The 25,879-nt window shown below is 42.2% G+C and overlaps 1 protein-coding gene and 1 long non-coding RNA gene across 5 annotated transcripts in view; both read left to right on the top strand.

The window, feature by feature from the left end:
* The window catches only part of LOC119168106 (protein RER1), a 107,947-nt gene that overhangs the window by 32,046 nt on the left and 50,022 nt on the right, over window positions 1-25,879 (top strand). The window lies entirely within an intron of this gene.
* On the top strand, window positions 1,378-24,669 carry LOC142804258 (uncharacterized). Its single transcript, XR_012894551.1, has 2 exons — window positions 1,378-19,352; window positions 19,411-24,669. It is a non-coding gene; the product is annotated as an uncharacterized LOC142804258 (long non-coding RNA).

Raw genomic sequence — 25,879 nt, 5'->3', positions numbered from 1 at the left:
GGTTAGATGCAGTATGATAGGCGACTCTTGCTTCAGCCGCGTGTTTTGCAGCATTGTTGCTGCATCGCTCGCGTGTTGGGCATAAGTGTATTCTGAGGTACGCATTCTACAAACGGTTGAGCTCTTTGCAGTGATTGTGCATACATATTTCTTGAGATACTGCGAATTGTCAGCTCGGATTCTCGACATATTCAGGTGTAGTGCGTCAAATTCCGTCATGCGACATTGCTTCATGGGATATTTTCCTTGTGTTAAGAGGCTTTCAAGCCAAGTTTTCAGTCGAGGAGCAAAAGATCTGTCTGTTTGAAGGCTTATTGACACACTTTGGGGCTGTGATGACGCAAGTGTCAGTTGTCCCGTTCACAATGACACGCAAATAATATCTGCAGTCTTAACATGTCACAGCCACCGTTGATATGATTATGAGGCACGCCGCTGTACAGTTGTCTCCAGAAATTTAGACCTTCGGGTGTTTATTAGGGAGTGACGACGTTGCACACTACACGGTCCTTTTGTACATCCACTGACCAAACCAGTGACCTTTGTGTACCCACTGAAATTAGTCACAAATATGAAACAGCCGTTCTTACAAAAATGTGAAAGTGATGTTCCTGTGCCCGTATTCATAACTTTAGTACTTACTTATTTATTTATTTTACTAGAAGTTTCAAAACAGGAGAATTGAGTAAGCAAAAAAAGGTCAGTTAGGACAATGTCAAAAATGTGTCCCCCCCGCCCCCCCCCCCCCCTCTTTTTTTTTCTTTTTTGGAAGAATACTGCAGGTTCCTCACGACCTGTGCAGGGGTGGTTACATGCATGAATACACGCAAGTGATATCTACAGTGCCGAAAATTCATGGTGATCATTTAGGACACAGCGCGTCAGTCGTATTACGACATATAGTGTGTTAGGTGAATTGTTCCAGTGGGAGTTACCAGATGGGAAAATGGAGTGTTTGTGAGAGTTGACAGGACCTGATGGCTGCATGCTTTAGAATGGCATGTCATCAAAAAACGCATGGATTGCAAAAAAGAACTGTATTTATGGGACAGAGCAATATGTAACCTAAATAACTTTATCGTGTTAAGTAACATTACCGGCCAAGCATTACGTGTCAGAGAACGAATCAAAAGGTGCATCCCCGATGTCCACTGCTGCTTTTATCACCACAATTCACTAAAAATTACTCTAAATTAATCACTAGTTACGGCTGAACAGAAATAGTAGCTGGTGGTTTCGGCTCTCGTGTTACTTGTTAAATTCTTATTGGACCGCGAATGAGTTGTGCTTCTTGTTCAGTTTCTGTCCAATATGAGTGCTGGAGGTTTTTGTGCACATGGAATGGAGGAATTTAGGTTTTGTGTATACGCATATACAGCTAAAAGAAGGTCAATACGTATTGTAAAGGGTACATGCTATAGGTACACATCGTTTGTATGCGTATGGCGAAAAGGATGCACAGGAAGGATAATTTTGCTTGTGAACAGTGATTAAGAGCAAGTAAATAATGTTAAAGCACTATGCAGGATTTCAGTAAAGAAAGCATCTGGAGGAATAAGTAAATATTTTGTATTCATATAACTGTTCAGAATGCGTGATTGCTTATTGTGTAGTTAATAAACTGGCATTCCCAAAGCGAAAAGTAGCTGCTCTCATTACATTAGCTCGCACCATTCATAGTGCTAATAAGCCGATGGGGCTTAAGTTATCGTACATCTGCGTCAGTTTCATCCTCACTTCGGTGCCGTTGACATTTTGAAATATATTTAAAGTATTCGAGTTTATAGATGACGGCTTTCAACGCAATTATACAATCGATGAAAGCACTGCTTCATTTGAATATCAATTTTTGAATATTCGCACACACAACCCGTAGATAGGTCGCTGGAAATGTACTTGCTGCATTCTCTTACACAAAATCGACTGAAACTGACCTGATGTTTTTTTTTTTTCCTTATATTTCCCAGTGCAGTTTGACATTGTAGGTTTTTCAGCAGGCCGCGTATTGTGCATTGAAGTGAAGTTAAACTATAATTGTGCATTACGGGATCGCAAGATCGCATTTACAGACAAAAAATAAATGCGTGCATAATGCGGAACAAAATGAAGATATATGCAGTGCTTGCCTTGTCATTTAATCATTTATTTTTCCATGAGCTGCTTGTACAAAACTGAGATAAATGAAAGCAACTCCCACAGCTAAGCGTTGTAGTAGTCACTAGTCAGCTCCTTGGAAGCAAAGTGCAAACTGGACGACCCGCCGAGGCCAATCCTAACGTGACTGCGATGCCCCCGCCTGGTTGGAAATTGTGGCTCCGCGCTACAGGAAGGCCACACTCTTTGCCTACTAAGTCAATCTAAAAATATTGAAGGGTACTAACAGAATCAAACATAAAACTGCAGAGAGCCCAGAAGTAAGTTAATTTTATTTGTTAAGGCTTTTCCTTTAGGCAGATATAATATAACTTTTATCTTTCAAGGGTTTAATTTCCATAAATTCGCTGAAACCCATGAAATTAGGGGAGACAGTGTTTTATTAGTCATTAGTTATATCTCTGTTTCCAAGCTCCCTGTAAATAAAACTATTGTGTCACCGGCATAAGAGACAAATATTGTGTTATCTTTTGCCTACATTCTGCCTACTATATAAGTACACAAAATGTTCATGGGGAGACAACCTCTCAGAACATGCATAGGGACAATCCCACAAAGGGAGAGATTGTCTGTTGTACTGGCTAAAACAAGCCCTGTTTCGTTACATGCAAACTTGTATCTTTATTTTATGTCATTACTAAAATGACGACGTGCCAAGCAGCAAGCAGGCAACTAACTTGAAATGTGTCTTCATTTATAATGCTCCTCCATAATGCTATGGGGAGAACTTGCCATGTTGCCGCAGCAGCCATGCATTGAGGACAGCGTCTCGGTGCAGGGGAGCCCAAAAATTCTGGCAGCATTGGAGTTGAATTGTCCTTGTTTTCTGCAAATAGCAACTTATGGGTGCGATGATTGCATGCAAGGACAGGGTGGGGGTGCCCAAGGCATGCTGTGTCCCGGGTTGTTGCTCTGTCCACAAATGTACAAGTGAAAAGGTGTCGTCAGTTTCTTTATGGAGGGCGATGAGGTGAATGAATGGGAAGGGACAATACTGTGACAGAAAGCTGTTGGATTTAAATACCTTTGATTCTCGACACGTTAGAGTCGCAAATGTACGAATAGGGATTTATTGTGAGCAGTTTCTTTCCCTTTGACTGGTTTGTCCTTTTAGCATGATTCTGAACATTGCATTATGACACTGTTGTTTTGGCTACTTGGAATTCAATAGGTTTTTTTTTTTTTTTTTGATTGTGTCGGTGCCTTTTTGTACGTGACATCATTGTTTGTATATCCTATGTACCACTCCTCCTTGGACCGAGAAGGTCTCTAGTATACTTAAATAAAAAAAAAAGTGTGTGAAAAAGATTTTGATGCCACTGACGACTTCATAGTAAATGGAGAAAAATGTGTCTCTGTAACGCAAGAGGGAAAGTTGCCATCTGGAGCTGTTTCTTTTTCTGTTTTTTAGTGTTTCTTCTTTATTTTCAAATACTGTTGGCCGTCCTGGTTGTACCAGGAGGGATACAGTAAATGTTAACATAAAACAAAAGCGAGTATAGCGTATTTTAATGAAGACAGAACTATAGCAATGCATTTTTTTTAGAACAAAGAAAAAATATTTTTTAAATGCTGTAGAAAAAAAAACGATGCATATAGATATTGTGATAGTAGTATAGTATGCAATGTTGTCCCAGGGCCATTACGTGGACAAAAAGAACACACTAAATGTTCAGATCAAACTGTTTTTTTTTTTTTTTTTGGATGAACTTGGGGCCAGGAAACTGAAAGTTAGATTGCAGCAACACGCGGGCACTGATAGCAGCAAACAGAGCATCGGCCAACGATCTACGGACAAGCGGTAAAGCATGTTGGCATTTTTTTTATTATTTACAAATACTGCAAGCCCCATCCAGCCCAAGCAGGAGTGGGTACATAACTGTCATTGAGAATCATGAAAAAAATCAGTAAAAGTTACAAAAGTTGCGAAAATTTGCATTATGAACGAGGAATGTAATAAATATACAGCAATACAAAAATACAACAATTCACAGCACCAATGAGAAACATAAATAAGATATAGCAGCATTTTAAAAATCAAGAGATTGATAATTGACGAGATGGGCGAATGATTGTGTCATGTCAACATTAACCTTTTTTTCCGGTAACTTGTTCTATAATGAAAGAGAATGATGGAATAATGAATACTGATGTACGTTGAGGTGAATGAACGGTTTCCTAACTGTCTTGTTATGATGAATACGATCAAAGCATGGGCATGGGCGGGCAGGTTATGTAACGTTTGGGTGGTATTTTGAAGTGGCCATGGTATAGCTGATAAATGAATTTTAGACGAGAAACTACAGTGAGCGAGTGTCTTGAGCTTTGCTTTCTTGCAAAGGGCAGATATGCTCACAAAACAAGAATAGCTTGAATAAATAAACCTCAGAGCCAGGTTTTGCACCCTCTCTATTTTTTTAATTAAATATTTCTGATACGGAGCCCAAACAACGTCTGTGTACTCTAACTTAGGCCTGATAAGTGCTTTGTAAGCTGTTAGTTTTACAGAAGGTGAAGTATGACGTAGTTTGCGTTTAAAAAATGCTAACCTGTTTAGCGCCTTGCTACAGATGCTTTTTATATGGGGTTTCCTACTTAAGTTACCTGTGAGCATGACACCCGGATACTTGACTTGCGTAGTTTTTTTAACACATGCATTGTTAATGGTATAATGGAATGATAATGGATTTTGTTTGTTTGTAATTGTAATGGATGCCGTTTTTGATGCGTTAAGCTTCAAGCCCCATTTCTCACACCAAGCGTAGAGGGAGTGCAATGCATCGTTAAGGCTGGCTTGATCAGTATGCTGATCAATGCTGGCATAGACAACACAATCGTCCACAAAAAGTCCGTTTTTCACAGGTGATGGAACTTGAAATTGAAGATCATTTATGTACACTAAAAATAATAATCGTGCAACTACTGACCCTTGTGGCACCCCTGAGTGTACATCTAATCACAGAAACGTGGCTCACGCCTGATGTTTTAGATCATGAATTTACACCACCCAACTATTCCGTGATCCGAAAAGATCGCCCCACACGTGGTGGTGGGGTGGCAATATTGATAAGAAAAGGCCTCTCTTTCGTGGCCCTTCCAGAGGTACAAAATGCTGAAGCGGTTTTTTGTAAACTACTTTGTGACGGTACCAGCATATTGTTAGGTTGTGTTTATCAAAGCCCAAACTCGGGTGACGATTCTATCAGTGCAATTCATGACTACATGCAACGTCATGCTTACGGTTCACGTGTTGTACTCATGGGTGATTTTAATCTTCCAGACATTAACTGGGATAGTATGTGCTATACGTCATCAGCTTCGGATGTGTTATTCGACCTCATGCTAACCTTCAGTCTTCATCAGGTCGTTTCACAGCCTACACGCTCGCAGGGAGTAACTGAGAACATACTTGATCTAATATTTTTCAGTGACCATTTCGACATAAACCGCATAAGAATTGATGTAACCCGCGGAATATCTGACCACGATGTACCAGTGTGCGTAGTTCCTCTTGGTGGCACCATGACCACTCATTCTTCTGTGTCCGTTGTAACAGACTTCGAAAACGCTGATGACGATAGCATACTAACTCATCTCGCTCATGAATTCCTGTATTTCTCAGAAATAGGGTTGAATACATCAGTAGATGTCGATTCCCTTTGGCTTCACTTCAAACTTGTCGTATGTTTTTGTATCGCTCACCACATACCTACAAAAGTCAAACGCTCGCCGAAAAATAATCCATGGATCACGCGCGAAGTTATTCAGGCGAAGCGACGTTTGAAAAGGTTACGTAGAGCAATAAAAACTAAAGGCGGAGGAGAATCCAGAATTTGAAAGCTACCGGATGCCATCGCGGAATTTAAGCACAAAGCTAAACTTGCTAAACAACGCTATTTTGACGAGACACTACCTACGTTCCTTCTAAATAATCCCTGCAGGTTCTGGAATCACTTTCGCGCCACTAAAACAGCAGCATCGCATCTCCTTCCAGAAGAAAAAACTGTTAAGGCCAACGCATATAACGATTTTTTTCGATCGGTGTTTACCGTTGATGATAACGTTATTCCGCCAATAGAAGAGCAACATCGTACGAAAGTCGACCAATTAGACATCGCTGATGCTGGGATTTTCAACCTGCTACTTAAGCTCGACACCAAAAAAAGTAGTGGACCAGACGATATACCGAACAGTTTCCTGAAAAGATATGCAGAATGGTGTAGCAAATATCTTGGTCTCATTTTTCGAAAATCACTCAGGACTTCACAACTACCTAACGATTGGAAGATTGCAAAGGTGATACCGATCCATAAAGGAAGAGACGCAGCACAATTTTCAAATTTCAGACCTATTTCATTGACCAGCACATCATGTAAACTACTCGAACACATAATCTTAAAACACATGACAGTATTTCTAGAGCACATAAATTTTTCTCCCCTAACCAACATGGTTTTTGAAGTGGTTTATCGACGGTAACTCAACTTACTGAACTAGTTCACGACCTTGCCATTACAGTTAATAATCGTGGTCAAACTGACTTAATTCTACTTGACCTATCTAAGGCTTTTGACTGTGTATGCCACAGCAAACTAATAGCTAAAGTAGAAAATGTTTTCGGAATAGAAGAACTTTCCGCTTGGATAAAAGCTTTTTTATTTAACAGGTCACAATTTCTAACACAGTAGCAGTAACATCCGGCGTTCCCCAAGGCTCGGTACTTGGGCCATTGCTTTTCTTGCTCTATATTAATGATATCACTGCTAACATCACTTGCAACATCAAGCTATTTGCGGACGACTCTGTGATCTATAGAGAAATTAATCATTACAGCGATCACATTATGCTTAATGATTCTCTAGCTGTCGTGGCTAATTGGTGCTCTAAATGGCAGATGAAAATAAACACACAAAAATCAGGGATAATGACCGTAAGCAGAAAAACAAAACCATCCAACTTCCTATACACCATTAATAACACACTTCTTAATAAAGTTGAGGAACATAAATATCTAGGAGTTACACTGACTTCTGATCTCAAATGGGACAAACACATCGCTAATAGAACTTTGAAGGCGCTACGCAAACTATTCTTCTTAAAACGAATTCTCGCGCTCTCAACAACGCCAACGAAGCTGCTAGCTTACACATCATTCGTAAGACCAGTTTTAGAATATGCAAACACTGTCTGGTTTCCGTATTCGTTGACTAATATAACCAAACTAGAAGCAATACAAAGGAAAGCTGTAATATTTATTTACAACAAATATAGATGCACAGATTCCCCAACACATCTTTTAACTCAGTCAGGTTTACAAACGCTGTCCACAAGAGCGAAATACGCTCGCTTAAAATTCCTTTTCCAGCTAGTAAAAAATAACTACAAGATAGATTCATCCAAATACCTTTCATTTTCACAGGCTCGGCAAACTCGCAATAAACATGCGCGCACGTTGTCAGAATACGCATGTAGGAATGACACGTTTAGGTACTCATTTTTCCCGCGCGCGATAGCGGAATGGAACCAACTTGATGCCACTATCACAAACTCCCAATCGCTATCAGAATTTATTGCACAGATAGAAAAAACTGGGCGCGCATAACAATTTATACTCATGCAGGCGCACCGGTCCAGATCTGCTGTTCGTTAGTTAAAGCAACACCTTTTTCAATGTCCCTTTCACAGTAGTATAGCTATTTTTGAAGTATGCTTTTAGTGCTTGCTATTCCTGTCACAACTGTTCCATTTATGTTTTTCCTCACGATACCAATGCTAACATAAGTTCCTTTCTTCAATCTTGTATTTTATTTCTATCGCCTTTCGGCATGGTTTCAGCTCTGTATAATGGCTATAACTTGCTTTGTATCTTGTGATTTTTGCATACATTGTGTATTAATAACATAACTAACGTTAAACTTCTGTACTGCTCAATGGTTATATAATCCTCATGTCCTGTTATTATGCTTGCATGTTTTTACGTCTACATCCTTTTTTTGTGTGTGTGAAAAATTACTGTATTGCCCTACTGCCACGCTCTCGAAGGAGAGTAGCAGTATTGTAAATAAATAAATAAATAAATAAATAATGTGTCAGAAACGCAATCATCAACCATCACATATTGGTTCCTTGTAGACAAATAAAATGTAATCCAGCGGAATGTTGTGGCCAATACCAATAGCGTACAGTTTCATAACCTAATCATAATGTGGTACTACATCGAATGCTTTAGAAAAATCTAAAAACACTGCATAAATCTGGCCCTTAGAAATTAGGGAAGTTACAAAATCATGAGTTATCTCAGTTAATTGAGTAGAAGTTGTTGAGACGCCTACATATGCTGACATCATCCACGTACCCCATGTGCCGCCCACTATGCAGTTATATCAGCAGCCGGCTCGCCCATCGCGTTCTGCGACATGAATGGGACCCACGAACCGATGGCGCACTGCTGACAATCGCCCCATCTGCTTTGCTTGTGGTTGTGTCGGTCACGTAGCACGCTATTGCGATCGTGTGCAGCTACCGCAGGTCGCCTCCAATTTTCCTAGCCAATCGAGCCGCTTTTATGACCAACCGCCGCCTACGTCACCGTCGTCCCGCCCCACTCCATCTACCCGCCGTTCACATTATCCGCGACGTCGCTCACTGTCGCCGATGCGGCTTTGCCACTAGAGGGTGACCAGGAAAACTAGTCGTCGCAGTCCACGAGGCAAGGGCTGCGATGCTGTCGAACTGCGGAAGCCCACAGGAAAGTCCATCGAACGTGATAGACGTGCTTGTGGATGGTGTTCGTGCATCTGCCCTTGTAGATACTGGAGCCGCCGTATCCGTCATGGACGCAAAACTTAGCCGATTACTGCGCAAAGTGACCACGCCACTTTCCGGGCTCTTCCTCCGTTCAGCCAGCGCCCAAAGCATTCACCCTACAGCGATGTGTACAGCCCGCCTCATGATTCAGGACGTGATGTATGCCGTCAAATTCATCATAATTCCTTCATGCTCTCATGACGTCATCCTAGGGTGGAATTTTCTCTCCCGCCACGACGCCGTCATTCATTGTGCACCAGCTGAAATACAGCTGACACAATTCTCTTCTTTGACGCCGGCTGACAGTCTATCTGCTGCAAGCAAGTTACTCGTCAGGGATGACACGCAAGTGCCTGCAAACTCGTCCGCGGCGGTGTCGATCTACTGCGCAAGTCTTTCCGACACCGCTGCACTCCTCTCGCCATCTCATCGTGTTTTCACCAGAAAAGGCTTGCTGGTTCCTTTCGCGTCACTCACAGCAGCACCACTATTTTTGTTCTGAACTCATCCCCATACAGTGTTACGTTGGTGCGAGGAGAATGTCTCGGCAGCATGGAACCCATCGAAGACACACAAGTCATGGATCAACCTGAAGACACGCACTGCCAAAGTTCCAATACGCTTAGTGCTGTTTCTACATCTGTTTCATCATCCGCTGATGTATTTGGTCCTTCCATTGCCGACAACCTTACGCCGGTCCAGCGCTCCCAGCTTCTGGCCCTGTTGCGAGAATTCCGCTCTTCTTTCAATGTCGCTCAACCTTCCCTCGGCCGCACATCCACTGTTACGCATCGCATCGACACAGGCGCACAACCACCACTATGGCAACGTCCATATCGCGTATCTCGCACAGAATGCCATGTAATCAACCAGCAAGTGCACGACACGCTTCGCCGCGATGTTATTCGACCCACTGTTCGAAGGCTTCGCCACAAAGTGGATAAGCCAGACCTAAATTCATGTTGGTTGTCGTGAAAACTATCTTCCAGATGTGTTATAATCACCTTCAATATTATATATTCCAGTAGCTTACAAGCTGCGGATGTTAGGGAAACTGGCCTGTAGTGTTTAATTCCAATGGTGACCCAGATTTATGAATTGGGACTATCCTTGCAGAGTGCCAGTCATTGGGTATCACACAAGTTTCTAATGAGGTTACACATATTTTACACAAATATTCTGACACATAGACTGCATGTCTGCTAAGAAAAACGTTCAATATATCATGAGGTCCTGGTGATTTCTTCGTATGCATCTATATTGTCGCGGTACAACGTGAATAAAACACAGATACATTTTGGGACGACGAAAGCAGCGTGTCCTCTACAGCTGAGCCACAAGATCGTCTTCTTCGGCCTCGAGAGAAGCTAGAGGCCCACTACCTCGTGCCCACTAAATGCCCCATCATCGTTATCGTCCACATGAAGACACGTGTTATTTGCCTCTCTCTCAAAAGCATCGCCCCGATGCGCAGTCTGTAATGCACTTTTTTTCTAAAGTAAAGTATCACGCAATCACTCGCTGTTGTAAGGTTTCATGCAGACTACATGAACGAGTTCAGGATGGTGCTGGCGACGCCTTGTACTATACGAACAGTCAGGAACAACTTCGTAAGTGACATCGCTCAGTCGTCACGCAACTAGGTACGGTCCAAAGTATCTTTTTAAGAGTTTTTCGGAAAGTCCTCGTTTTGGTATGGGTGTCCAAACTCATACTTTGTCACCAGTTTGGTAGACGACTGTTCTGCGGTGAGGATTGTAGCGGCCTGCATCGTAGTCTTGCTGCTGGCTGATCCGTAAACGTGCAAGTTGCCTAGCTTCTTCTGCGCGTTCCGTAAACGTGTCGGCGTCCAGGACGATATCGTCGCCTTCGTGCGGTTACATTGCATCTAGCATGGTTCGTACTTCCCGTCCATGAACGAGGCTGAAAGGTGTCATGCGGGTCGTTTCTTGCTTGCCGTGTTGTATGCAAACGTTATGTAAGGCAAGATTGTATCCCAATTTTCGTGTTCGACGTCAACGTACATCGAAAGCATGTCTTCAATGGTTTTGTTTAGAAGCTCTGTCAGCCCGTTCGTTTGTGGGTGGTATGCGGTGGTCTTACGATGCGTTGTTCCACTCAGCCTCAAAACATGGTCCAAAAGAGCTGCTGTAAATGCGGTTCCTCTGTCTGTGATTATGACGGTTGGTGCACCATGCCTCAGTATAATATTCTCGATAAAACATCTTGCCACCTCCACTGCTGTACCTCTCTGGATAGCCTTTGTCTCGGCATAACGGGTCAAATAATCCGTCGCGACGATAACCCATCGGTTGCCTGCAGTAGACACAAGAGGTTCAGGATGCCATCTTTACTTAAGTGTACTTCAGGCATCTGTTCGGCGAGCGTATAAGATGGCATGTGCGCGTGTGAGGCCGTCAGCGTAAAAACCGACTGAAAAAAGGTATTGAAGCTTTGAGTCGTCACTAGTTCCACCAGATGTTTTTATCTTTAGATAAGCAATGCTAGAATTTTTTGGGTTGATCTGTCATGAAGGAAGACAAAGTGGGCGAAAAACATTGGTCTCTTGCTGCATGACTCTATTCTTGTAAAGTGTGTATTAGGCTTTGAAGCAGTTTCTTGTCACCTTGCTTATGACAGCGTTTGATTTTGCACTTCGTATGAATCAAATCACGATTAATTTATTGGTACTCTTTGTTAATGCGCTTCTTTTTTTAATGGCACATAGGTATGTTGACAGTGAAATATTACAGCTTTAAAACGCTACCACAACTCATTGACATTATTTAGTTCACTGAAAGAAGTAAATGATGATTCCATGTAACTTAGCACTGCGTCATCTTGTTCATGCATGAAGTCCCTGAAAAGTGAGTCGGAAGGTCTAATTGTTGATTGGAACCCTGGAATGGGACACTCTATAACAAGTAACTTGTTATCAGATACCGTCTCCGAGAGTGACCGAACACTCTGCGAGGGAACTGCTTGCGAACGCAGGGTCTAAGACAGAAGAACTGGTCATACTGGTAGCGTCGGATACCAATTGGTTTAAAGAAAAAGTAAATGCAGTTAATAACAGTGATTCAGCATATCGAGAATTCTTGCCGTCATGAGAAAGATTGGGCCAATTAATGCTGGGTAAGTTGAAGTCGCCAGTTAAAAGAATGTCTCAACGCGAGTCCGTATTTTGCAGCAGGTGATCATAGAGTGCTTCTAAGCATTCTGGAGGTGCACTTGGAGGGCGGTAGACACCATCCAAAGTTATATTCTTACCGAAAAATCTCAGTTTGCACCGCAAGCTTTCGTGATTATCGATGCTGTCTAAGCGAGTAAACTGGACGTTTTTAATAGCAACTATGATGCCCTCTCCCCGTGATCCTCTGCCCCTATAAATAAGGGTGTTAGAGGATGGCACTATTTCAGAATTTCGCATGTCAGATTGCAGCCAGATTTTCGTGATCACCAAAACGTGTGGTTGGTAAATTTAAATATATCTTCAAGAAGCTGTATCTTATTCAGAACACTACGTGCATTGAGTGAAATAATCCGAAGTGTTTTTCTAACCTGTCATTTGTTATCATGCTTACGAGCGGACACACGAGTGGAGCAAATAAGGAACAACTGCTTGGATGGCGCAGGTGCAGTAGATTGAGACACCTCTACCCTGCAGTTACGAAGCGCATCCCACACGAACACTTTGCCATCAATTTTCACTTTATCGTAAACAAGAGAAACCTTAGAACTGGTCTTTCTTTCTTCAGCAGTGGAGCGCCATAATTTTTCTCGAGTATCCCGAATATTCCTATAAAAGTCTTCTGATATGGATATTTCGGTAACTTTTAATTTGAAGCATGATGACAACACCTTAGTTTTGTCTATGTAGTTGCAGAGTCTCAAAATCTCCGGACAAAGGCACTGGGTGTTTTTTCGACCTGTTCTGTGAATCCGCTCCATGGAATTGACTTTCACATCAAGAATTTTCCTGAAGAATCAGTCGATCCAGTGATAAAATGCGCCTGCCAGGGGATCTGAACAAAGAGAAGCGGGGTGAGCATTCGTCTGCTAGCAGTGTCACCAAGCCCCCTGAAAGGATCCTCCAATGGGCTCCGGCATTTATGCTTGAAATTATTGGCACTTGATGATGTCACAGAGCTGATCAGATGATACGCCAGGCGCAAATAGGGCGTAGGCTCATGGTGAATGGTGAATCCATGGCATTGCTGTGCCGACGAGGTTCATCTGCACATGCTCCCAGTCAGTTGCCACGCATTTGTCACAGGAAGCCTGCTTGAAGGCAATGCCAGTCGATTCAATGGTAAAATGCGCCTGCCAGGTGATCTGAACAAAGAGAAGCAGAGTAAGCATCTGTCTCCTAGCAGTGTCACCAAGCCCACTATACACATGGTATCAAACAGTCTAGCGTTATCGCTAACGGCCGGGTAGGTTTCAGAATAATTTGCAATGTCCGTGAAGTGGGCGTAATCTTAACAAAACGATTTGCTATAATTGTGAACCTTCTAGAACAATGAGGCGCAGTTTGTGCTGAGCGTTCTAGACAGGCTTTGTAGCCAAAGATCGAATAGAAGCCAAGTGTAAATAAGAAACGCACCTTGAAACATGAAGTACGCGATTTATTTTCTAACAACATGGCAATGTACGTATAATACTAGCAATATTCACTGTTACGATATATTTTAAATGCACTCTTCAAAGCTTTTCGATGCTCTTCGAATTCAGTACAGGTGCTGACAACTGATACAGGTGATACATACACAGGAGTACAGGTACTGACAAGTTCCGTCGAAAGCCATGCTGATTAGAAAAAAAAAGGCCTTCAGGTCGATAGTTTCCGACGTCTTGCTTTGCACCTGATTTATGTACCGCAATAACTTCTGGGACTAGCCAATTATCTGGTATCTGTTTCTATGCTGGCGATGCCTTAAAAATAATTTCAATATAGTGGCCTACCCATTCAGAATACCTGCGTAAATACGCATTTGTTACTATACGGTCAGGACCTATAGATTTGTAATGTTCATTATTAAACGAAAGCGCTACAATACCTTCATATGGCACCTCTATATCAGGCATTGGCGAAATGTATGGGGATCGCAGAAGAAAAGGTTAAAAGCCACTTGCAGAACTATCAGTAAAGACAGATCGGAAAAAATTATTAAAACAAGTTGCAATACGAGAGCATTCAGTGATAAATTCATCATGAACGACAATGTCTCTAAGACCCTCGTTATCCAGTGACAAATGACGCTAAAAATGTGGATCGTTCTTCATGAAACCAGTTAATGTAACTTCATGTTCTTGCCAGTTTATTAGGTGTTTTTCATTCTTGTTTGCTGTCAAAAAAAAAGTTTTTGCTTTTCCTATTTTCATTGACTATATGTCGACTAAGCTCATGTCTTTTTTTTTTCTTTTTTTACATCAGTTTCCTCTTTCTTTCTTGTTTCTTTTTTTTAGGGGCGAAGCTCCTTAGGGCGTGGGCTGTGCGTCCCCTGTAGCCTGTATGTAGCCACCTCTAGTTTAGTTCTTGCAGTGTTCACTAGATGGCGGTACCGTCCCCTGTATGTAGCCACCTCTAGTTTAGTTCTTGCAGTGTTCACAGATGGCGGTACCGTCTCCTGTATGTAGCCACCTCTCGTTTAGTTCTTGTAGTGTTTACTAGATGGTGGTACTTGTAGCTGATGATGAAAAGATGCAAGATGTTATAAACTAGAAAGCGGTACTTGTAGTTGATGAAAGACGCGAGATCTTATAAAATAGGAATGATGTCACTTATGGCGCGTGTCATTGGTTGAAGGCAATCGTTCGATTTAGTGCGGCGACGTACGCTAGGGGGAGCGATGTAATAAAATCGAGTGGGCAAAATGTACAGAGGATTCATGGTTTACCAGGTTTACCTCCGAAGCTTCGCCCACTCATCATCATTCACTGCGTGGATATGGCGGAATTTTTTTTCCCAGTAGCTTGCTGCCTTCATTTACTTACTTTTCTCAGTGGTTTTCTATGCTAGAGAAAGTGAAGGTAATTCATAGCTTTTTATTGTCTGATTGAATTTTTCCATACTTTTTCTCTTTCAGTCGTAGCATTCTTGCTGTGTTTACTGCAAATTAGTGCCTTGACAGGGTGATGTTCTTAAACATATGTATTGAAATAAGCAATTATGAAATTGTATACACTCCGTGGGCGTTAGTGCATCCTCGGCTTGGCACATTTTTGAGTATTTTCACCATGCTGCGTTTGTCATGTTCTGAATAAATTGAAAGCGCAAGAGAGCTCTGCTTTGAAACATGTGCGTTTGTTTTCTCTAGAATATAAAAATGGCTTCATTTTATTTAAACAAGTCTACACTGTGGAAGACTTAACCAAGGAATTTTTTGTGTCACGTGGTTCAAACGTAGTCCATCTAAGCAGTAAAAGTAACGCACGTTGTGATTTGTGAAAGTGCCACCATATCCGACTGCATTTGTGACGCTGCACGATGTGCAGTATTGTCCATGTAACATGTAGTTGTCGAAGTTGCACATCAGAAATGAACTGAACGTGTTTGCTAGCTCGAAGTTAATGCTAGGCTATAGGCCCGAGAGGTCAGCATGTAATGATGCTGCACACGAACATTACCTTGCCGAAGTTTTGTCAATCCCGATTTCAAGTGGTGCAAAATCATTTGTGTTAGGCAGCAGCAAAAGAAAGCTGGCTTTTGTAAACTAAATACACAAATGTAAAGCCCTCCCCTCCCCCCCTTTTTTTTTTTCAAATGTGGCTATGTACTGCGGTGTAAATGTTCTTATTCCACTGGCTCAACACTGTTGGCACTGGCTCGACTCTCATTATGAGACCTCATTTTGTGAGTTGGTGGGTTTACAAGGATTGTGCAGTGTCTGAAATCTTATTAAATATTGTGTGCCTGAATAAATACTATTGTGCTTCACAGCGAGAGGTAAGGAAATGCGATGGAACAACATATGCAGCAAATACTGTTGTGTCCAAAATCACTGGATCCATTGCAGCTTTTATATCTTTAAAAAAATATGCAAATGTAAATTTTTCACGTGCGTATGCAACAGCCGCATCCTATGTCAATGAAGAGGGTGTCTATCAACCTGGGAAACCTGGAAAGTCAGGGAATTTGGACCCTTCTGGAAAAGTCAGGAAATTTATGAAAAATCTGGCCTGGTCATGGAAACTGACTGTAGCCTGTGGGACCGTCATGGAAAAAAAATTGGCCTCGTATCTGGATGTTTTATTGCCAATGTCGTCGACAAATGATAATCTTGCGTCGGGAGAGAGTGAACACAACGTTTATTTTCTGTTCTGCACGAGAATATCGGCAAATTGTATTCTGGAGGCGCTGCGTTACAGAGTCTCGATCCATGCAGTGAAGGCGAATGAGCACATCGTAAGCAGCGGAAGTACATTGTTGGAAGCGTCTCATGACTTCTGTTCAACATATGTGCAGTTGTCTGCTTGTGCTGGTATTTCAGATGCAGGCATGATGCAAGCTTTCCTTTGGCCAGAGCACGCACACTTGACCAGTCAGTTTGGTGGCCTGTAGAATCCACATGTTTAGCGAGAGCATATGAGGTCACGTAGTTTCTTGACATCATATTATTTTTTTTTAACTGCGAGGAACATAAACTTTTTGTAGATGGTCTATTCTGGGTGATAATGAATGAGAAGAGGGTTTTAACTCTTTCCTTGAAATCAGTGGTCTCGCCGATGTACTGGTTGTCACAGTTGTGTCAGCCTAAAGTACAAAAGACAGTGGAAATTTTCGCTTGGCAACTTGTCCTCCACGTTGTCTAATGCCTTCCCTAGTTTCCATATTCGTACATACACCATGTGGATGTCTGTTGCTTCTACATATCACGCAGCATATCTGACTTTCTAGCCACAACATAATTTACGTCATTGAATTTGCGCATAATTGTCATGACCATGATTTGGCTCGGTTTGAAGCCAAAACTGCCATTAGCAGAGGCTTGCCGAGCAATGTCATGTCTTCTCTTATTATTATGATTATTATTACTATCATCATTACTAATGGCGATGCAACAGCAAACCTCCTCAGCTAGGCACCTATTGCTTGTAGCAAGTGTTTCAAGAGTAGAATGGGGTAACTTCATTCAAATTTTTCATTTCAGTTGCTTGAGATGGTATTAATAAATCTGTGATTGCTTTTTAGCTTTATAACCATAGAAAAGTACACAAACGAAGATAACCCGCCAGCATCTGTGATAAATCTATGGAAATGAGAGAGTTGTTGCCGGCATCTGTGATAAGTCTATGGAATTGAGGGAGTTTTTGCGCTCCGACAAATTCCTTCTTGCCAGCGCATGTTCACAAGAGCATCTATTTAAACACTGCCCCTAGCTTTCATTGCTGGCATCTGAGGACTTCGTAGAGCTCTAATCATCAGAGCCCAGAGAAATAAAACATCAACATGCATGTGCTCGTCATGGAAAAGAATGAATGAAAGGAAATTATGCAGTAAGGCTTCGTTCTTGCGACATTGTTAGTGATTGTTCTCTGCAAGGTGCACAGAATACACGAGTATTATGTTTTTTTTTTTTCTGGAAAGTATGTACAAAAAGTGTGCAATTTAGGTGAGGATGCAAATCAATAGTAATTACAGAAATCCATGTCGCATCAGCTCCAAATGCACATCCTGAATAGTTTAGTCAGTAAATACAGGTCAATCTAGTCCAATCCACATTCTAAGCAGCCTGGGCTGTAACCATTATAGTGAACTAGAGTATATTCCAGTGGCGGAACCGGCCGGGCTCCGGCGTCCTCCTTTTACACAAATTCCATGAGATAGTGCCACTTCTGCATTTTCTAGCAGCTTTAGTTACATTGTAGGATTGTCGTGGGCTCCTTTGAACTTTTAGCTGCAGTTAATTTTAGCTTGTGCGCTTTCTAGTTTTTCCAAACATAAACAGCCAGCTTGCTTACTCTCTCACTCGGAGGTTTCATTTTGGCCAGATATACATATTTTTCATATTTACCGCACGTGCTCAGAACATACTGAATACTTCTGGTACATTTATTTACTTATTTTATAGGAGTGCCTGATTTTTTTTTATCACTTGAGAGTCTGTTTTCAGTGCACAGAGTTTTCTAAGCAGCAGACGTAAAGGTCATGGAATTAGCTTCAAATGATCATGAAAAACCTTGAAAAGTCAGGGAATTTTAAAAAAGCAAATTGGTAGACACCTTGATGAAATATTAATGCAACAACAGATGCAGAGAAGATAAACCTTTCCATTCACTCTTCAAGTAGTGCAGTGACTGCCTGGCAAGAATCTCACTGGCCGCTAAACCTCCCACGGAATCTCGGCTTCTTTTCCCAGGAGTCTATAAACCAGGGTGGTGGTGCCAAAAACATTTGTGATGTTGTGGCAACCAAATAGCTGAAAGTGAGTCCACACCTGCTCGAGACACTGTAATTTTTTGTTTTTTCTTTCTAGCAGGCCCACTTTCACCATGTGTCTGCACAAAGTGTCAAGGACATACAAATGCAAAGAAAAGACACAGGGCAGCTCTTCTCAAACTGTCTATCTAATGTACATTTCCATTCAAAGGGGCCCCACTCGAGAAATCGGGAAGCCGTGACGTCATCGCGCTCTTGACCAAGTAGTGCACTGCGTCTGCATTACAGTGTGCTAGTGCTCACTTAGCACACTTCCAGCATCAAAACTACGTAGACAATCGCAGAATACCTTAAGCAAACTTGAGAAGTCTGTCCTTGCATATGGTGATGTCCTAGATGCTTGCAGGAAGTGTGTAACAACCTTCACAGGTGCACAGAATAGGAGGCCATGTCAACCCTTCACTGCGATATTTTTCGTTTCGTCAAAAGATTATTCTTGGAGTTTCAAAGGAGCATAACCATAGTAAATAATTTTCTTGGGTTTTCACATTTTCTATAAAAACGGTATGTTGCATATTTGCAACATCAAGCAAATAAAGAACAAGTTGGAAGGGAAACGTATTCTAAACCGGATAGTTATCGGCACACTACAATGAGTGGGGGCACTCGTGTTGCAGCGCAGCACAAAATAAAGCTGTGGGCCTTTTTTTTTTTTTTTTCGTAAGAATTACGTATGTGCAAATACGGCATAGACGAAGATAAAATTCACACACAAGGTGTGTGTGCCTTATCTTTGTCAGTGTAGTATTCGCACCTAAACTTCAAATACTTCAAACTTTATTGTCTCCTCAAATTGAAATATTCACGTAAGAATGTGGTGATTTGCCTGTTCGTACATAACTTGAAAAATTTTGCTTACAGATATTCATACAAGCTTAGAATCAACTGTTGCCAGCTTGATAAGCATCGAGGAGGGGCTTTTCATTGCACCATAATATACTGGTTCAAGGTAAATCAATTGTCGATCTGTTTCAAGGTAGGTCTGACCAAATTTCTGGTGTGTGCAGACCTCCAGTTGGAATTACTCTGGCAGCGTATGCACTGATGCGGCTGGTTGTTGTCTCCTGCTGTACCTTCCTCAAAAGGTTCAGTGATCGTTTTTTCCAACCCAGAATATGTCACATGTTCTGTCTGACTCGTCTTCTTTTTTCTAGAAAGAATAAGGGAATAGTCTTATCATGACAGGCTGACACTGCAAGTAGCATGAGAAGCACGTCTCCCCAAATGTACATTTCGAGCTTTTTTTTTTAATGCCGAAGTGCCTTAGAAAAAACTTTGAGTTGCACAGTGTTCATTCGTTCCCTGGAAAGCTCAGTCAGAGCACAGGCATGAATCAAGCATAGAATTTCATACAATAATACCTAGAGAGGAATCTGGCACTGCGATTGCTGTACCCCTATGTTGGGAAGTACAGGCTTCGAACTGGATAGTGTTAGTACTGCGATATCATTTTCATTCTTTAGTAGTGCCTTTATTATTCAAAGAGGCTCTCTTGATTTGCTTTCACATTGGAGCTTTGCAAGTTGTATTTGACACTTTGACCCTTTGTTGCTCGGTGTTGCGAATTCGCGGCATACCGGAAAACTTTGAGCTAGCAACTCACGAAATGCATGTCACCTTTATGGCCGGCTGTCAAGTACCTATGGGGAAGATTGCTTTCATTTAAAAATTGTAGCACCGTCTCGTGTAAGATGTTCTATGCTAGAACCAAGTGTTCTGTTATTAATAGTGGAGAGCGCGAAGGGCATAAAACAGCTCTCACTTATTCGTTCTTTATCGCTTGGTTGACTAATTTCATTTTGTTTATATGGTGTGTACACACCCATGAGGTGGCACACGACATTTCATGTAGCTCTGCAGTACATTTCTTGTTTGCAAGGTCCTCTCTTCTGTAGTATATTGAGAATTTGTGACATGCCTAAATGTATGCATTGAAATTGCATTTTGGATCACTTAACTGCAGAATCAATTAAAGGTTGCTATTTAAAGCTGAAAAGTGAAAACAATTTTTTAATTGTTCAGCCATTTCATAATTCAGGCATTATAAGCGATGCATCGTCTATCCACTGCTGCGCATAGATGTAACGTCAAATGCAAGATATTGCATCAAGTGGATGTTTTCTCATAAGCGTGTCTTGCCAAAGCTCAATCAAATTGGTCTGCTGAACGATAGCGAAACTAAGTAGACGCACAATCATGCTCTTCTGACTCGACTTGAAAACGAAACGAGGGGTGCGTTGGAGGCGGACCACCTAGACAGACACACCTGGCATTGCAGCGCTACGTTGAAGGGACACCAAAGGTAAATAATTTATTTCAGAGTGAAAGCTCAGTGTATGACAACCATTTATAACAACAATATAATCAACAGCAGCGCCCTACTTACCGAGAAATTAAGGCAAATGCACAGGAACACATGCACCATGAGTAGAACAGCCAGTTTCAATTGGAAATGACTTCATATCACTTTGGTTTACACTCGGCCAACAAGTGTCTCAAATCTCAAGAGCGTAATTCATCTGAAGCAGATCCGAAACCTGTACCTTCCCATCATTCCTAAGGGGGTACAAGTGCAGCTGAAGAAGTCCGCGTAAATACTAGCACCAGATTTCCTTCTAGGTATTATCGTATCATATGAAACTGTATGACAGCAGGCACATAGTGCACATATGGTTTAAAAATAGACTGTACTCTCTGTGCGTCTGTTCATTGGTGCATGCATCCATCCATCTGTCTGCCGGGCCATCGGGTTCGTTCATTTATGCATCCGTCCATCTGTCGACTTCAACGTAGTCATCATGGGCCCTAGGGCTTAGCTTCGCCCACTCGTTACTTCGTGTAGATGCACTGGCACCGATGAGGCTGCGTTGCTTCACCTATAAATCTTCAACAATGCAACGTGGCATTGCCATATGGCTTCAAAGGGCCACCATTCACCCGAATTAGTAGAAAAATTGATATCGAAAATAGCTGGCAAACATGACAGAGCTAACTACTGGGCAGCACTGTCTATTACGTTCAGTAACCTAATGTTTTTAAATACTGAAAAGCTTGAATTAGACATGACACCAGGAAAGAACACAGAAGCACAAGACACATGCTATTCGCAACTAAGCTTTATTTTGAAACATTTTATATGCACAGCTCTGTTAGCACCCACACTGCATGTTACGTTCTCACAACAACCTTCCAGATCCGAAGGTCATCGAGACGCATGCTAATGATGACTATCTGCGTAAGCGTTCTCTCTCTTTGCTGCACAGCGCAACGAACATGTCTCTGTTCCTGTTTCTCTCTTTCTTTTTAATATAACGAGCTTCCATGAGTTCTCTAAGCAAGTGCATTCTCCCTTCCGCCCAGATTGTGAATATTACTGGTCTCCTCTGACTCACAGGCACAAGTCGTGCAATGCATAGCTAAGTGAAAAGACAAGTCATTACGAGCAGATTGTTCGTGTTTTAGGGCTCAATTGTAGACTCGTCAACCAATTTGCTCGATATCAACCTTTTTGCTAGGTAGTAGAATTTCGTTCACAAAACCTACGGCACATGTAACGTAGGATCGCACATGCCTTATGTCACTCGTGGGTTTCTTGGGTGGCACTGAAATTGATGGGCATAGCCCAGTCATTTCATGTGGCACTGAAAAAAACTATGGGTACATTGTACCTATAGAAGAGAAGAGAACAGCACTTTGAGATAGGTAGCAATGCACTCGAAGTTGTAAAACAGCACGTCAGCTAGTAACCTCTGAACAGAGCCACTAGATTGAAGTAACTAGAGGAATAAGAATGGGGTGGAGCATATTCGGCAAGCAGAGGAAAGTATATAACAGCTGCACTTTACCAGACACTTTAAGTTCTTTTATGTATTTACCTACCTAGTAGAATCGAGCGATGGAAAGGAAATTGATTGGTGTAATCTTAAGAGACTTGAAGAGAGCAGAATGGATCAGGGAACAAACGGGGTTAAGGATATCATAGTTGAAGTCAAGCAGAAAAAAATGGATTTGGGCCGGGCATATAGCACATAGGCGCGATAACCACTGGTCATTAAGGGTAACTGACTGGATTCCCAGAGAAGGCAATCGGGTTAGAGGGCGACAGAAAGCTGGGTGGGTAGATGAGATTAGGAAGTCTGCGGGTATAAAGTGGCAGCAGCGAGCACAGGAACGGGTTGACAGTTGGAACATGGAAGAGACCTTTGTCCTGCAGTGGGCGTAGTCAGGCTGATCATGATGACATTGTACCTATTGGCCACATTTTTTAGACTGTGCAACGCTTAGTGCGCACAACGCACCACTTCTGACCTTGTAGCTGAAAATGCAGGGTCGAGCTTCATCTCCTTGCCCTTGAGTTTCTGAAGGAAAGTTTCAGGCGCAGCACTGAAGTCTAAATGGGGGAATCCAACCACCTGTAAGCGCCCAATCTGGCTATAAATAATTATAATACTGTAGCCATTGCAGTTTCGATCTGATTTCACGACCTGCGGGTCGTGGGATTGAAGCACCATAACCGCTAGACCATTATGGCGGTGTTCAGTCTGGCTACTAAGACTATCCTGAGCCAAGGAAAGGCGCTACTTTGCCAGCACTGTTTTAAGGCATTGTGATGCAATAGTTTGTTTGACTACACTGCCATGAGCAGAAAGCCTGTTTGAAAATGAATTCCATCCAGGCGAATACTGGTGCTGTTGGGGATATTTCAAACTTGTTTTGATGACGTGGAAAAGGCTTAGCCTTCACCAATGAATATCCAACAATGATGCCTTGTAATTTTGATGCGTGTAAGGTTAGGCAGCACTGAGGGGTGTTTGAATGACGTTGCCAGCAACAGCCTCAACAACTAGCATGCACTAATCTCAAAGCTCGTGCTTTTAGAACTGGGAATGCCAAGAGGTGAGAAACACAGCAAAAGCTGTCATTTTTATGCAGTTAACACTCATCATTTCAAACTTATTCCCAGCACCCGGTAAGCACACAGATTGCTTAGGGGCACCTAATTCCTCCGAACTATCATCGGAGTGAACTGAGTGTAAATCATCCCAAATTTGGGATGTAAAAAAGTGTGAAACCACTTTCAATCGAAACTAGGGGGTGCAGTCCACATTTCTCTTGTCATCAGCTCGATCCTTGAGGTAATGACAGAGAAGCAGGAAAGCCAAAGTGCCAGTTCCGTTCACGGTTCATACCGATGTGCATTTAACACTGAGTGTTACACAGTGTTGGTCGCAGGTGTTTACAAAAAAACTGGTTGTTTTTGCTTGGCACACACAAACTGCTTACACATCAACAGCACACGGTGGTTTCATAAACAGTGTCTACAACAAACAACAGTTTTGTACTTGCCTCAAGCCTGCAGAGTTACATGGACACTGTGGTCATGTCACTAACAATCATGGTTTTATTCGTTGATGATGCGACACCCAAAAGTTTTGTTTCAGCTATCTGTGCATAGGCTTCCTTAGATCGCATGAACATTTCCTATGATTGCATCATTAGGATGCATGATTTCTTTCACACGGCACTCAGTACTAGTTTCATTTTAACTAGGGACAGTGGGCATGCTATATCACAAAATTTGTGGAATTGTCTACAAATCACACTGAATTTTCAAGGCACTATGAAGATTCAACAAAATTTCATGGCTAGGAAGCAGCCGTTTGGTGAACCTTGGACCCGAGTCAATGGACGCAACCTTTTCTTTTTTTTTAATGTCATTCGTGTGGTCTTCTAGCCGTCATTTAAAATTTACACTCTGCCCGGTGCAAACAGTTGCAGTCTGTGCACAGAATTCTATAAACAATAGCTGGGAAGTTTTCTTTCTTGTGTAGGCCTTTCTTATGTGCAAGAAGGGTTTCAATTTACGAGCAGGGGCATGCACCACGTGTGGGCAGGTACTTCACTAATACCCCCCCGTAAAGGTTGGCTGCCTGAGCTTGGCGCTGCACTGTGCACTATGAGGTCTGGTTGCATGTGCATCACTTTGGGGAACTTAAAATGTATTAGTTTTGTTCATGTGGAACTTGTCCGAAAGTTTGCTGCGCATGTTATACTGGTCAGAGGCTGGGCCATCTTTGCTGGAGCAAATCCTCTGTGCTCTCTCTATCAGGGAGGCAGCTACTGAACACTTGTAGCAGGCTGGCTGGATTGACTCGTCAAGCTAGCATGGGCACCGGCAGGGGACTGCAAAGGGGGCACTCGCCCCCTTCAAGTCTCACCTAGCTTCGATGCAACACAGGTTTGCACACACATCCCCCCCCCCCCCCCTCCCAAGAAAAAATCCCGCCGACGACCACGCATGAAAATGACGACTCGGTTGTTTCGCCTTCCAGAAAACACCGAAAGAAGGTCGCCTGTTTTCTTTCGTTTCTCTCTACAAGGACGCCCTGAAAAGGGAGACCTCCGTTTCAGCTGTGAACTGAATGGATGTCTCTGCGGTGTTCGAATGCACTGCTTTCAAACCTTCTCTTCTGATGACGAAGAAAACAGTTGTCAATATATCGCAGGAAAATCTTGGGCAATTGAAGAAAACCCATCTCCAGTGACTCTATAACAAGATCATAAATGCACAACATTTACAAGCGTGACTAATATTTAAGGATTTGTTTGGGTGCTCTCGATATAGTCCATTGATTGATTGATTTGTAGGATTTAACGTCCCAAAACCACCCTATGATTATGAGAGACGCCGTGGTGAAGGGTTCCAGAAATTTTGACCAGCTGGAGTTATTTAACATGCACCCAAATCTGAGTGCACGGGCCTACAACATTTCCTTTTCCATCGGAAATACAGCCGCCACAACCAGGATTTGATCCCACGACCTGTGGGTCAGCAGCCGAGTACCTTAGCCACTAGACCACTTGGCAGGGCCTCGATATAGTCCAAACTAAAAGCATTTTCTTACAACGAATGGCCGGTAAGCAGACGTCTCGAAGTGGCGTATGAGTTGTTTTATTAGAGTCTTTTACTACAATCAACATGTCGGCTCTGTTCTGTTTGACACTGTTTTGTTTCTGTGGGAAATAGGAAGTGTGCCAAGACACATCAGTGTTAGCAAACTTTTTGACTACGGCTGCACTTGCCATTTTTTCTCATTTTTTCTATTTGGTGGACAGCATCAGGAAAGTGTAGATGTGGTTTAGAGGGATGCATATGAAAAGCATAAAAAAAAATTGACATAATGCTTATAGTTTGTGAAAAATATGCTGTCACATTGGAAAATATTGCAGTAAACAAAAATGAGACACCTGTGCTGCCATGTGAAAAATATGCTGTCACATTGGAAAATATTGCAGTAAACAAAAATGAGACACCTGTGCTGCCACCTTCAAGTATTTATTATTAGAATGCTGGGAGGGTTTTCATGAATAAAATTTTGGGTTCTGTGCACTTTTGATATGCCCATATAACATAGTAAAAAAAATCAAATAAAGTAATGATATCTTCTAGACGTTCAATCTCTCAGGGGTTCACTC

The sequence above is a fragment of the Rhipicephalus microplus genome, chromosome 3 (assembly GCF_043290135.1).
Source record: "Rhipicephalus microplus isolate Deutch F79 chromosome 3, USDA_Rmic, whole genome shotgun sequence".
In the NCBI taxonomy this organism is placed as follows: domain Eukaryota; kingdom Metazoa; phylum Arthropoda; class Arachnida; order Ixodida; family Ixodidae; genus Rhipicephalus; species Rhipicephalus microplus.
Note: the sequence above shows the minus strand (reverse complement) of the source record. Positions and strands in the feature narration are given on the sequence as shown.